The sequence below is a fragment of the Larus michahellis genome, chromosome 23 (assembly GCF_964199755.1).
Source record: "Larus michahellis chromosome 23, bLarMic1.1, whole genome shotgun sequence".
Taxonomy (NCBI): domain Eukaryota; kingdom Metazoa; phylum Chordata; class Aves; order Charadriiformes; family Laridae; genus Larus; species Larus michahellis.
The window spans coordinates 2,701,402-2,713,572 of NC_133918.1; the positions used below are offsets into that span (position 1 = coordinate 2,701,402).

At 54.5% G+C, this 12,171-nt stretch overlaps 1 long non-coding RNA gene across 1 annotated transcript; it reads left to right on the forward strand.

The window, feature by feature from the left end:
- Positions 1-256: 256 nt before the first annotated feature.
- LOC141734343 (uncharacterized) lies at positions 257-11,577 on the forward strand. The gene is made up of 3 exons (XR_012584502.1): positions 257-1,231; positions 2,833-2,918; positions 10,417-11,577. It is a non-coding gene; the product is annotated as an uncharacterized LOC141734343 (long non-coding RNA).
- Positions 11,578-12,171: the final 594 nt, after the last annotated feature.

Genomic DNA, 12,171 nt, shown 5'->3' on the forward strand with positions numbered 1-12,171 from the left:
GAGAGTTTAGCAAGACGGGCTGGAGAGCGGAACAGCTGCCGGTGGCCTTCTTCAGCCTCCTCCTCTGTGCCTGAGCAGCGCTGCAGGATGAGGGGGTGATGCTGGAAGGGGTGCAGGTCTTCGAAGTGACATCAGTAATTTGCAATTAGCAGTGGGGAAACGCTTAAAAAATCTGGGAATCCTGGGGAAGTGGAAGAAGAGAGAGGACTGAAGAGGTGGGCTTTATCCTCCCCAGTAATAATTATTAGCCCAGACACCAACCCTGGGGATGGCCCATCTCCAGGCAGAACAGGGCTTGGATGTCCTGCCCCGGGACAGGCAGGCTTGGATGACACTTGCAGCCTGGCAAAGGGAATAAATCCCTTTTGATTTTGACCAATGTAACCGCGGCACACGCAACATCTGGGCTCATGCAAACTTGTCTAGAAAAAACAGCCAAGAGACACGGCCGGGGCTGTTGGAGAGCCAGGCTCTGCTGGGGAAGCCAATGCTCCTCTCCTGGCCCATGATGGCACGTGGATGTCTTCGTGTCGCGTCATCCATCCCTGGCATCCACGTGCTCCTCACTTTCGTAGATCTGCCAAAAACCTCAGATTAGTTTTTTTTTATCTGAAGAAGTGAGAGCAAGAATTGACTAGGATGAAGATGTGGGTAGCAGCAGTATAAACCCCCCAAATACAGCTGCTTTTCAACAGGGACTTCCCAAATGCTTATCAAAGCACCTGATTTTAGAAATTAATTTTTTTTTTTAATTACCAGCTTTATTCTCACCTACTGAGTTTTGGAAGAGATCTGTTGACTTTGGGATTTTTTTTTTTTTCCCCTTAAAGATTCAGAGAAGCTGCTTTCCCAAATGAAAAGGCTGCTTCTTATTTTCAACCGAGCCTTGAAAGCACGGAGGAAGAAAATGCACATGTGTTCATCCACAGTTTTTGTGGATGAGAAGTGGGTTTTTTTTTTTCCCCTTGCTGCTGTCTTCAGCAGCCCTGTACTGAGCTTACTTGAAAACCTGGGTCTTATTTAAAAAGCTCAAATGGGAACTCTTTTGAAAATCAACCTAATACTTACAGACTTTTCTTTGATTTCTCAGGAGTAAAGCCAAGTCAGCTTGCTGCAGGGAAGGAAGAAAACTCAGGATGAGCTTGTGTCTCTGGACTTCGGTCATGGTTTTGTTTTTTTTTTTTAACCCATCCTTAGTTGGCAGTTCTAGATGCTGCACACACTCAAAAAGGTGAGTTTTGACCCTGCTGAAATGCTTGATCCCACATAAACATGTTTATAGGGAGCAAGGAGGAATCACGTGAGTGATGCCCCCACCGGTCTGTACAAACCCATTAATTGCTGGGATGGACCTGGCTGTTGATTCACAACTAGAAGGTGCAGCGTGGCTGTACCCTTCCCCTTGACCGCGTGTGTAAACACCGCAGCGCTCCCAGCTTTCCCATCCAGCATCTCATCCAGGGGGGAACGTGGGCCAAGTTGGCTGGCGGGGTTGGGGAGGGGGGGGGGCCTTGCCCTCCTTCTCTCCTATTTTCCAGTTTTGCAAACCTAGTGGCATGTTAATTTTTGTGCTCCCAAGGTTTGTCTTGGCACATGGCTTGGAGAGCAGGGGGGCCCAGAAGCTGAGCAAAGTGATTCTTTATGTAAACGAGCGCTGATTATAATTACGCTGCTATAATTACTGCTAAGCAAATAAACAATAAAGGGCAGCAGCATCCCGGAGGCACGCGGGGCTTATGCAACCTCTGCAAAACCCCGGCAGCAGATCGTGTGCATTCCCCCCGAGGCTCACAGAGGGAAGGACGGAGTCAGAGCAAATGCTTAATTTTATGGCATCCTGCTTCGGGCGAGCTGGGTGACAGAGGAGCAGCCCGGGAGGAGATGGGGAATTGGGAAAGCAAAGCATCTCTCTGTGTATTTTGCACAATGAGGACACCCTCCCACTAGGCAGAAGTCTTCCTTGCTCCCTTTCTGGGCCATTTGGATCCAAGCGGATCTGCTGGGGCATCTCTGAGCCTGCTGGCGGAGCAGGCAGCAAGTTTCTCATCTTGTGAAACCAGCCGAGCAGCCAGCCACCTCTGCCCTTCTCCTGGGATGGTCCAGCAGCGGTGCTCGGAAGGCAGGGCATCGTGCAGGGATGCAGGACAGGAACCGGCTCCTTGCCTGCAGCCTGCCCATAGCCAGGTGGAGCAGCCCGGTGCCGGAGCAGCCCAGCCTGGCTCCCACCCAGCCTCCCCTCTGGCAGCACACCCTCGCCGAGGAAGGCCAGACCTTCATATCTTAGAGAGAGACAGGGCTTACGCGCTCATTTGCTCTTAATAGAGTAAGTACGGGCTGTCTCACGCCTGGCACTGTGGTGGTGCTTGTGCTTCGTCCTTGCTTTTATTTGTGTGCTTTAAATTTGGGCAGCGCCCAGCAAAGCCACAGTTTGGGAGGGACTGGGGTGCACATAAACCAATTCCCTGCTCCAGAGACATCCCCCATGAGCTTTTTTGATGCCCCTATGGCATGGTGGGGGTTAACACCAAGTCCAGGCCGGACTCCTATCCCCCTCCGTTGAGGTGGGGGGGTGGTGGGATAGGAGACCTGGGAGGGCAGGGGCAGAGGTCTGGCTGCCCCCAGGATGTTGAGGTGGGGAAGGGATCTGCAGGGAGAGATCTGGTGAGCCGAAGGAGGCTGGCTGATGATGGGGGACAGGGAGGAGGTTTGGGGCTGAGCTGGGGAGGGCTGGGAGCCCCCTGAGCTGCTGGAGGGGGATGTGACCCCGAGGAGGGCAGGGCTTGATGGAGATGCTGCTCTTCTGTCTTCCTAAACCCGGTTCTTTCCAGCCAGGCTGGGACAGCGCTGTGCTGGAGGCCAAGAGAGAGGCTGGAGTGAAACCGGGGAATGCCGGCTGCGGTGGGACAGCTTGGGCGCAGGTACTGCCGCAGGGGAGCACGCTGGGGCCAGGCTGTCTATGGGGCGACACGCGGAGGAACCGTGGAGGGGAAAGGGCCCTTGTACAGAGTTCATATATTGCATGGTCTTACCCCAAAGCAGCTGGGCTTTTGCTTAGCAAAGCTGCTTCTGTCTCCCTAATGACTGTGAGCCATTCTCCAGGTTTATACACAGCCCGTTTATACCAGAGCAGATGCTCTTCTTTAGCCTAAGTCGCCCCCCTTTATCTCTGCAGTCTCCCCTGCCTGCAAGGGTGCTTACAGAGCTCTGTCCTACCTCCTCGCTCCTTGGTTTCCCAGGCTGAAAAGGCCAGCTCCTGTAGTCCTTGCCTGCAAGCTGGACACTCTATTTCTTTTGATTCCCAGTTCCTCTTCATCCATCCTGGTTTCCCCTCATTTTTCTTGAGCGCGAGTGGCCACAACTCTTCCCCCTGAGCCTTCCCAGGGACTCGGTCCCGGCTCTCCTGCTCCTCTTTTCTCCTCGGCAAGTCTGTACCTGCTCTAGCCTACAATCCTGCCTGCACACCTGCCTCCATCAGCACGTAGGGCCGGCGGCTGGAGGTGGGAAGCAGCCGTCCCCATGGAAGAGCAGGGTGTGAGCACTAAACCCTGCCCGTGACATGTCGGCGGAGCTGGGAACATCTATCTTGGCCCTGAGTCAGAGTCCAGCGCTCCGAGCTGCTGCTGCACCTCCATTCACTGCTGCTGGTGATTGCTTCCAGCCTTCGAACAACATTTCAGATGCAGCTGTTTGGTGGAAAAGAGTTGTTTTTTTTTCCTCCTGGGTTGCTGTGAATGCGCCACATCGTAATTAAAAGCCAGTGAGTTGTGGGTACTGGAATTAGCAGGGGCGTTCGCAGCCTGGCGGGCTGCTCGCTGGCTGGAGGCACAGCGTTCGCACGAGGTTTCTGCTCTGCTTTGTTTCACACGGCTTTCTGTAATAAAATCAGACTTTGAGTGCTAAGCAAACCATCTGCTGCTTCCCAAAGGTCTGCAGGGGCATTAACTCCCTCTTTTACCCTCTGCAAAACCCCTGCCCTGGTCCCGGATGGTTTTATGGTGGAGGGTTTGAGTCTTGCAGCTCTGTAACTAAAGGAGTTACGCTCTTGTAGGAGGCTAGTGGAGCTCCAGAGCCCCGGGGAGACGCTCCAGCAGGAGGTTTGAGCCCTGGAGGGGAAAAGAGGAAAAGCATCAACAGGGAAAAACCATCTCCCTCCATCCCTTGTCTCCAACAGCTTTTCTGCGCTGCTCAGACTCTCTGCTCCTCTCCAGGGTTCCCCCTACTTTGCTGCTGAAGAGCCGTCTGAGTGACAACGGTGAGCGGATTAATTAATCTGCCTGTCAGTCCTTGGCAGCAAGAAGCTCTGCCATGCCAGCTCTAATTAAACCGAACAAAACCTGCCTTTATCTCCAAACCTCACCGCAGGCTGGGATAAGGCAGGAAGCCACCGGGAACTGAACTCAGGCAGCTTCATCGCACCCAAGAGCCTGGCACCCACCCCTGCTCCTCGCTGAGCGTGGAGGGGCCGGGGGACGCGTAACCACGATGGCTCTGCTGCCCCGTCAGGACAGGGAAAGGTGTGGGCTGGGGTGCTCCAGCCCATCCCATGGCACCAGACCTCACACCTCCTGGGGGCTGGCAGCCCTCTGGCAAATTCCATGCTGAATGTCTTGCCCATATCTTGTGCCCAAGGGGGGAAATTTTTCCACTTTAACTTCTAATCCTTCTAGCAAACCCTCGGGTGGGCTCCGGGCATCGCTTGTTGTGGGACCACTCACGGTCTGTCAGGAAGGTCCTGGGTGAAGCCTGTTGGTGCTCCAAACAGCTGGAAGGCAATATTTAAATCAGAAACAGATGTAAAAATATGCAGAGAGGAGACAACCTGCTGGGAGGGCACGTGCCACGTGGGGTGTAGCTGCTCGGAGCCTGACGCCGGTGAGGGGTGACCCCCAGCCCGGGAGCTGCCCGTGCTTGGGGTGACCCTGCCTGTCCGTGCTCTGGGCCACCAGCCCCAGTTTTCCCTGCGGCACAGCCTCGGGGCTGCGGGGAGTTGCTCGCCTTGCATTTCTGTTTCTCCTGGCAGAAGACGACTGATCTTACTTAGCTGAGGAAGGCTGATAAGAGCATTATCAGGAGGTACGGCCAGGATGAAGCAGTTGTTTGCAAGGCAATAGCCTTCTCCCGGTTCCCTAACGAAGGGGAAAAGCAAGGCTAAGCTGGGGTGGGTGTTATACAAATCCATGTACACATGGGCCTTCAGCTGGTGTTTTAACTTGGGTGAGCATCGTTCACAACACATGCTGGTGGTCCTGTCCTTCTAGGGTTGTTTTTTTTTTTTTTTTCCTAGCTACATAGTTTGGGGAACTTTAATTGCTCTATGATTAAGTGACTTTTAATTTCCCTCTCGTCAAATGTAATCCCATTTGCTCCTCCTTCTTTTCCTGCCTTTCTTTTTCTTTCCCCCTCCTGGAAATTAAATTAGCATTCCATCTAATTACTCAGCCACTTCTCTAATTGCTGAGGGGACTGTGGTTGTTGTGCTCGCTTAATTAATTGAAGCTCGCAATGTTTAATGCAGAAGAGGATTTATTGGCTGTGGAGCTCGTGCGCAGGGCTCGTCTGGCAGGAGCAGCACGCTCCGTGGAGAGGGAGGTGGATGCCAGCCCAGAGGGCTTGGTTGGAAAGGCTGGATCTGAAATGCGTTTTTTTAGAGTATAAATATGGAGCAAATTGCTTTCCTGACTGGTTCGGTTGCCTTTCTGGGTGCATCCTTTTTAATAGAGATGCGTATTTTAAAATGCATCGTGTCCAAAGACCTTCCTACGGTCAACAGTGATTTGTCCTTTGAAGGTGACCCTTGGGATGCTGGTCTGTCCCTGCTACAGCAGCAGCGATCCCCGAGGGCTGCTGGCTGTCTCCTGGAGCGAGCGGCGATGGCTAAAAGCCGAGGAGCAGGAGCAGGACGGCCTTGCCAGTGTGCCAGGAGCGGGAAGCAGAAGGCTGGCCACACGTTGGAGTTCTTGGGCCTTGGTGGAAGACTCTGCTGGGAAAAGAGGCACATTCAGGAGGGGAGATAACAGGCTCCTGCTGCGTTTGTCCTGGGGGCAGGTTGCTTTGGCTTCGGTCTGTGCTGGGGATTTCAGCAAATCTATCCTGTTTTGCATTGGTGTTGACTAGGAGCACGCGTGCAGCCTGCTCCCATGTCTCGGCTAAGGGCAGGCGGGATCTCAGCACTGCACTTGTGCTTGAGGTTCTTTTAAATGTCTGCAGCTCAGCTGCTGGATACCTGCTGCGATCCCTGCCTGTGTCCCCGGCCCGTCTTTCAGGGCTGATCCCCACCACTGCTCTGCGCGTCACAGCCGGGATGTGGCTCAGTTCAGCTTAACGGCTGGGTTATTCCTCCATCCTGATGCACAAGGACCTTCTCCCTGTCTGCTTTGCATCTCTTTGGGGCAAAACCTGCCTCTGTGTGTGCAGTGCAAGGCTCCGCTCTAAGCTGATGCTTCCATATGTCACCATAATATCAACACTTAAAAAACCTCCTCAAGCCAGCCAACTGCTCTGAACGTTTTATTTCCAGACCTGCCAGGCATCTGTAAATTCCAGGCATCCCCATTTCCATGGCAGGGGGATTTTATAAGAGGCAGAACGGCTTTGAAGTGAACCCCCTCTGCCCCAGCAGCTCTCCCAGCACCGGCAGCGCGGTCGGAAGCCTGACTGTGGAGGCAGCTCCAGCTGCAAACCCTCAGCCGGAGCTGGAGTTGCCCAGCAGGTCCGTAGTGCGGGATGGCAGCGTGCTGAGTCCAGCTCTGCGCCTTTTAAAGGATTATACCCCGCTGGAATGTAAAGGAGAGGGAGGAGTGAGCAGCGCTCCTGGGCTGAGCCCTCCCGGGCATGGCCAGGGCCAGGTGAGTCCTTCACACGCCGCTTTGCCAGGAGAAATTAAACCAATTCTCCAACCCCCTCTCTTTGTGCTGGAGCAGAGGATGTGGCTGGAGCATGGATGGGGCCTGAGGAGCTGCCAGGGCTGAGGCACAAGGATCCCCACGAGGATCTGCAGTAAGGACACAGATGGATGTTGAATCGCTCTGGACCTGCAGCTCCCAAGCTGAGCTCCCCAAAGTCACCGTGTCACTTTGCTGTCAGCCCGAGCCAGGCTGAGGGCAGTATGGAGGTCACCGCCTGCACAAGGGATGTTGCCCAGGTATCTGGCGAAGGCAATTCTGCAGCAGAAGCATTGGAGGGAGGGAGGCAACTCTTTGGTCTGCGCCATGGCAGGACCTGAACGTTGGAGCATGTTTCTGTGATGCTCTGACCTGCATGAGAGCGCCCTGCTCCAGACCGAGCTCCTCCTGATGCCAGTCACACTGTGGCTCCCGGTCAGTGTTCCCAGTGAACGGGACCTCTCCCTGATCTTTGATTCTCAAAAATATGTGACTTTGCCTGAAAGAACCTGCCCGTCTCTTTCTATGTCTGGCTAAACGGTCAATCGAGAGCTGGCAGCCGCTCCCTGCTTGGGCATTCAGCACGAGCACGGTTTCTTTACAGGCAGCACAAAGCAACAGCTTTGGTATGAGATAACAATCCTGGAGCAACTCCTCGTGCTTTCGGTAAGGGATCCCTCCTCTCCGGAGTTTGTCTCGTAGTTGGTGACCGGGCTGTCTGATCAGGACTTGGGTTATTTCTGTGCAGGCTGGAGGAAGCAGAGCCCAAGCGGCCGGTTCAGCTGCCTCGGGTGAGGCTCGGGCTCGGGGCTGCTCTTTGAGGTGTTTCCCGTTAGACTGGTGAGAGCGATCCTAGTGCAGTCCTCCTTGGAGGGCACATGTCCTGGAGATTAGGCTATTGTGTTCGACAGCGTTGAAGGTATTAGATAAATCCTCCTGCAAGAGCGGCCCCTCCTCTGCCTTCCCTGGGCAGCCCCAGGACAAGGTCCTTATGCTGCTCCCTGTGACACCGGCACTGATCCTGTTGCAACCCCCATTCTGGTTTGCGGCGGTTGACTGGTAGCCCCCAAGTCCATGGCTGCAAATGGGTCTATGGGGCTGATGGCTGCTGCTTGAAGCTCCCCGAGGGATGTCCTGCTGGGAGCAGAGGCTGCTGGTGTCTGAAGGGATAGTATCCAAAGCTGTTCCTCCCTCCTGGACATGCCTGTGGGTCACAGACCCGTCCTCTCTCCCTCTGGTTTGCTGCGGTTCCAGCACCAGGGATGAAGCTGGAAGATGAGATCCTTAGGGTCCCTGTGGGTGGCTGGTGGCAGAACAAGGACCGTTCCTGGTGGTGGTCCTCCAGCAAGGAGCCCACGAGCAGCTGGGCTGTTTCTTGTGGCATCGTAAGAGCTCAGCTCCCTGTCAGTGTGTCGGCGGCTGAACCTCTGAGCATCCCTGCTCTGCCAAGGTGGGCGATGATCTGAGTTTGTGTGCGGTACCCTGAGGCGTGCCGGCTGCTCAGGGCAGCGTCTTGGCTGCCAGCAGTCAGGCATCTCTGGCTGTCAGCAGTTATTTTGGAAGAGACCTTGGGAAGGCAGGCTCTGCTCTCTATCCCAAGGATCGCGCTCCTTGTGCATCCACGTTCATTCCTTTCCCTTCCCAGCCAAATACTGCTCGAAGAATGAATATCGCTTCCCTCTGAGAAAACGAAGGCGATTTGACTGCAGGGCTTAATCCCGTCTAAAATGTGTTAGGCTCTGACTGCTGATGGAGAACATCTGGTCTGTGACCTTCACGCCCGAGGAGGTGTGAAACAGCCCTTTGGAGATAGCTCTGCAGCAGGCAGGGTGCTGTACAGTGGCTCGTTATTGCTCCGGAGTGGGGCCCTGGGCAAGATCCTGGAAAATTTGGGGGATTGCCGGGGGCTGCCCGCTGTGGCTCGGTGTCGGTCGAGGGGGTCCAGGTTCAGGTAGAGGTGGGAGAAATGCAGGCGTCTGGGACAGTCTTGCTGCCAGGGGCTGAGACGGGAGCACCAGCGATGTAACGGCACTTCTCTTCTTGCTTCACTTCTCAACAACCCTGCTCAGCCCCCAGGAGTGACCCACGTGGCCTGTGTCCCCCAATAGCTCCGCACCCCGGTCCCTTCCAAGCATCCCGTCTGGGCCACGTTAGAGGGAGAAGGTGGAGGGACGCATCCATGCCCCTGGAAATCACATCTGTTCTTCTGCCTGCCCGTCACTGCCCAGCCCGTGGCTGCAACTCGCTTTTGGGGACTCAGTTTATTACAGCTTGAGTTTTTAATCTGTTAATAATCTAACCGGTCGCTCAAAGGAGGAGATAGATATGGAAAAAAAGGCAAAGCAACCGCTCTTCTGCTGCACAGCGTGCGCCCAGAGCTCAGCCCGTGCGAGAGGAAGAGGGGCTCATAAAAATATGATTAGATTTACTCTGCCTCATTTCAAACCAGAGCAGGCTCGTAATTCACGGTGACAGAGGAGGGTTCACCAGGCGGAGACCCCACTGATAGACATTTCGGTAACCACTTTCAATTAGGAATTTCTTGGCGGGTTCCCAACTTTGTGTCAAACTCTTCTGGGCTGCGTTTTGGCCGGGTCAGCTTCATGTGTGTAATTGAGTCCCCGCTGAGCAGCGAGGCGGGAGGGAGGGGTGCCTTTGCTCGCGGGGGAAGGTGGAGGACTGTCCCTGAGAGCCTGCGAAGGTGGAGCGTTTCACACCCAGCGTAGAAAACTGCCTTCGAACTGAGATCGCGCCATTCAAAAATAAAACAGCAGTTTTTTCTGGCAACCGCTGGATTTGGGTTTAAAAGAAAATAGCTTTTCAAGATGTATGCCAAACAAAAAAATAGGATGAATCCAAGGTGTCCCTCTCCCACCTCTCCAGGCTGGTATCCAAGATCCAGCCATCCGTAGGCTGCTGCAGCCGGGGTGAGATGGCTCGAGTGCAGGGACTGGCACAAACCGCCGCATCCCTGCCGGCTCTCCCGGCACAGCGGGAGCACCGGACAGCCCGTGCCCGTGGCTCCCCCAGCTCCCGCTCCCCGCAGGCTGGGTTGTGGCTGAGCTGGAGCAGGCTCTCGCCTTAGCTCCGCTTCGGCATCTGCTGAAAAATTTTAAAGCCTGTTTTATGGCAGGCAGATCTGGCCTGAAAACCTTTCCCCCTCCCCTGAGATTTCAATGAGAAAGTCGTTATTTTGCTGATTTTTGTTGACGCTCTGTGTAAGAGTTGCCATGGCTCTCACCCGGCACACCTCTCCTGGCCGGGAAGTCAGGGGACTGGGACGGGGAAGGCGCAAGACACGGCTGCTGCCATCGCCGGCCAGGGCCAGGCAGGGACGTGGGGACACGGCTGAGCCCAGAGTGCAGGCACCTCCGCAGCCGTGGCCGGTCCCCTGCACCGAGGGCAATACCGGTGCCCCCCACATTCCTGTTTCACCCCTCTCTTGCTGTGATGCGTTTTGCCGTTTCCCAAGCTGTTTCACACCATTTTGCCACAAGCCTCACATTTGGGTTTTTTTTTCCATATCTTTTCCCAGATGGGACTCAGGGTATCCTGAGCATGCTGAAGTTTCACGGACCATTAGGATATAGAAAAGACGTCCCCATCGGCCGGGTTCACCGCTCCGGGCTGCCGAGCAGTGGAGAGTGAGTTACGAGCAGGCTCAGAGCCGGGCTGCAGCCTCCAGCGAGGGCGGGATTGCTCGGGATGCAGCCGGTGAGGAAGCGTGGGGGATGCAGCTCTCCCGGGGATGCGGGGACCCCGATCTCAGGTTGCTGCCGCTCCGTGACTCCTGTCCCGGGGGACCATCGCTGCAGAGCTGAGGTGGCTCTTTGCTGCACTCGAGGGACTGTTCTCCTCGTACGGGGTCTGTGGCCCACGGGGGTGGCCCCTAAACCCCCCTCTGCCCCTGGCACCGCCCAGCACCCTCCTTAATTAATTTTGCAGACTACACAGCCGGTTTTGATGAAAAACATCCCACAAAAAGCCAATGAACAGTCACCAAGCAACGCTGTGGCCTCTTTTAATGATATTTTCTTTGTGGCTTTGGTTTGGAATATCTTTCTCTTAAATGAAGAATGAAGCCTCCTCTTGGACTGAAAGGATTTGACTTTATCCCTTCATTTTCTTGCGTTCCTAAATTCTCAAATCCGGCACCTGGGGCTCAATAGGAGTTTTAAATTGGCCGCAGCAAGGGCCAGGGTGCTGACCTCTTTATCTGTTTCCTTCCTGCCATCTTCTGCGCTGTCCTTGCTTGTGCCACCACTGATGCATCCACATGCTCCATTCCTTTGGCATGTCACGCTGGCGTTTTACAAGGGGACAATGCCCAGCTCGTCTCGCGTGCGGCTGTTCGCAGCAAGCACGGGGGAACCACCGCTGGCAAGCAAGAAGGATTTGTCCCATCCCAAGCTGGGACATGGCATTCACGTTCACCAGCACTTTCACCAGGTCTAATCTTGCAGTCGCATCCTCTGGGAAAGGTGTTTTATCCAGCGCGATACATACGAACCAGCCCCAGGCGCGCTCCTTCCCTGGACCGTTCCAGCTCCTTCCAGTATGGTTGTATTTTATCTGTGGAGCTCTGTAAGGATTTTGTTCCGTCATCCTGGAATTTTTATGACTCCTTTGTGTGTATATAATGCGATTGCCCTGGAACACAGAGAAATTAATCATTGTTCCTTTGTTAGTTTTCAGGAATTTTTAATGTCTATGTTTTTGTTCATCTGTCATGTCCAAATGTGGGGTCCATAGGCTATTTGACATTTAAAATGACTTAATTGCTTAGATTTTCCCCCTCAGTGTTTATGGACACTTGTTCATAGTAGATTTGGTGTGACATCATGTACCACATATTTTCTGACCGGGTCCAATTTTTCACTCCATCCCAGTGGTTCACAGCATCTCCTCTCGCTATAGGTCATGTCTCTAAACTCCATCATCTCCCAAAGGGTCGACGGGGCAAGCGAGGCTGCGAGTGGTAGCCTAGAGCAACATCAACCTGCAGCACATCCCTCCCTGTGTCGAGTGAGGTGGGAATCCAGGGCCTTTAGTGGCTCTTTAACAATGTCTGCCTAAGGAAGATATCTGAGGTGTCATTGCACGGTGTCCCATACCCGTTCCATGGCCGGGCTGTAGACGCCACTTGGGATCCTGCTCTGCCAGGGGGGTTGGACTAGATGATCTCCAGGGGTCCCTTCCAACCCTGTGATTCTATGATCAGGGCGAGGTGCCCATGCCATGTGGTGGCAGCTGGTTTTGACCCCAAGCCTGGGAGCAGGCTCGCTCAGCA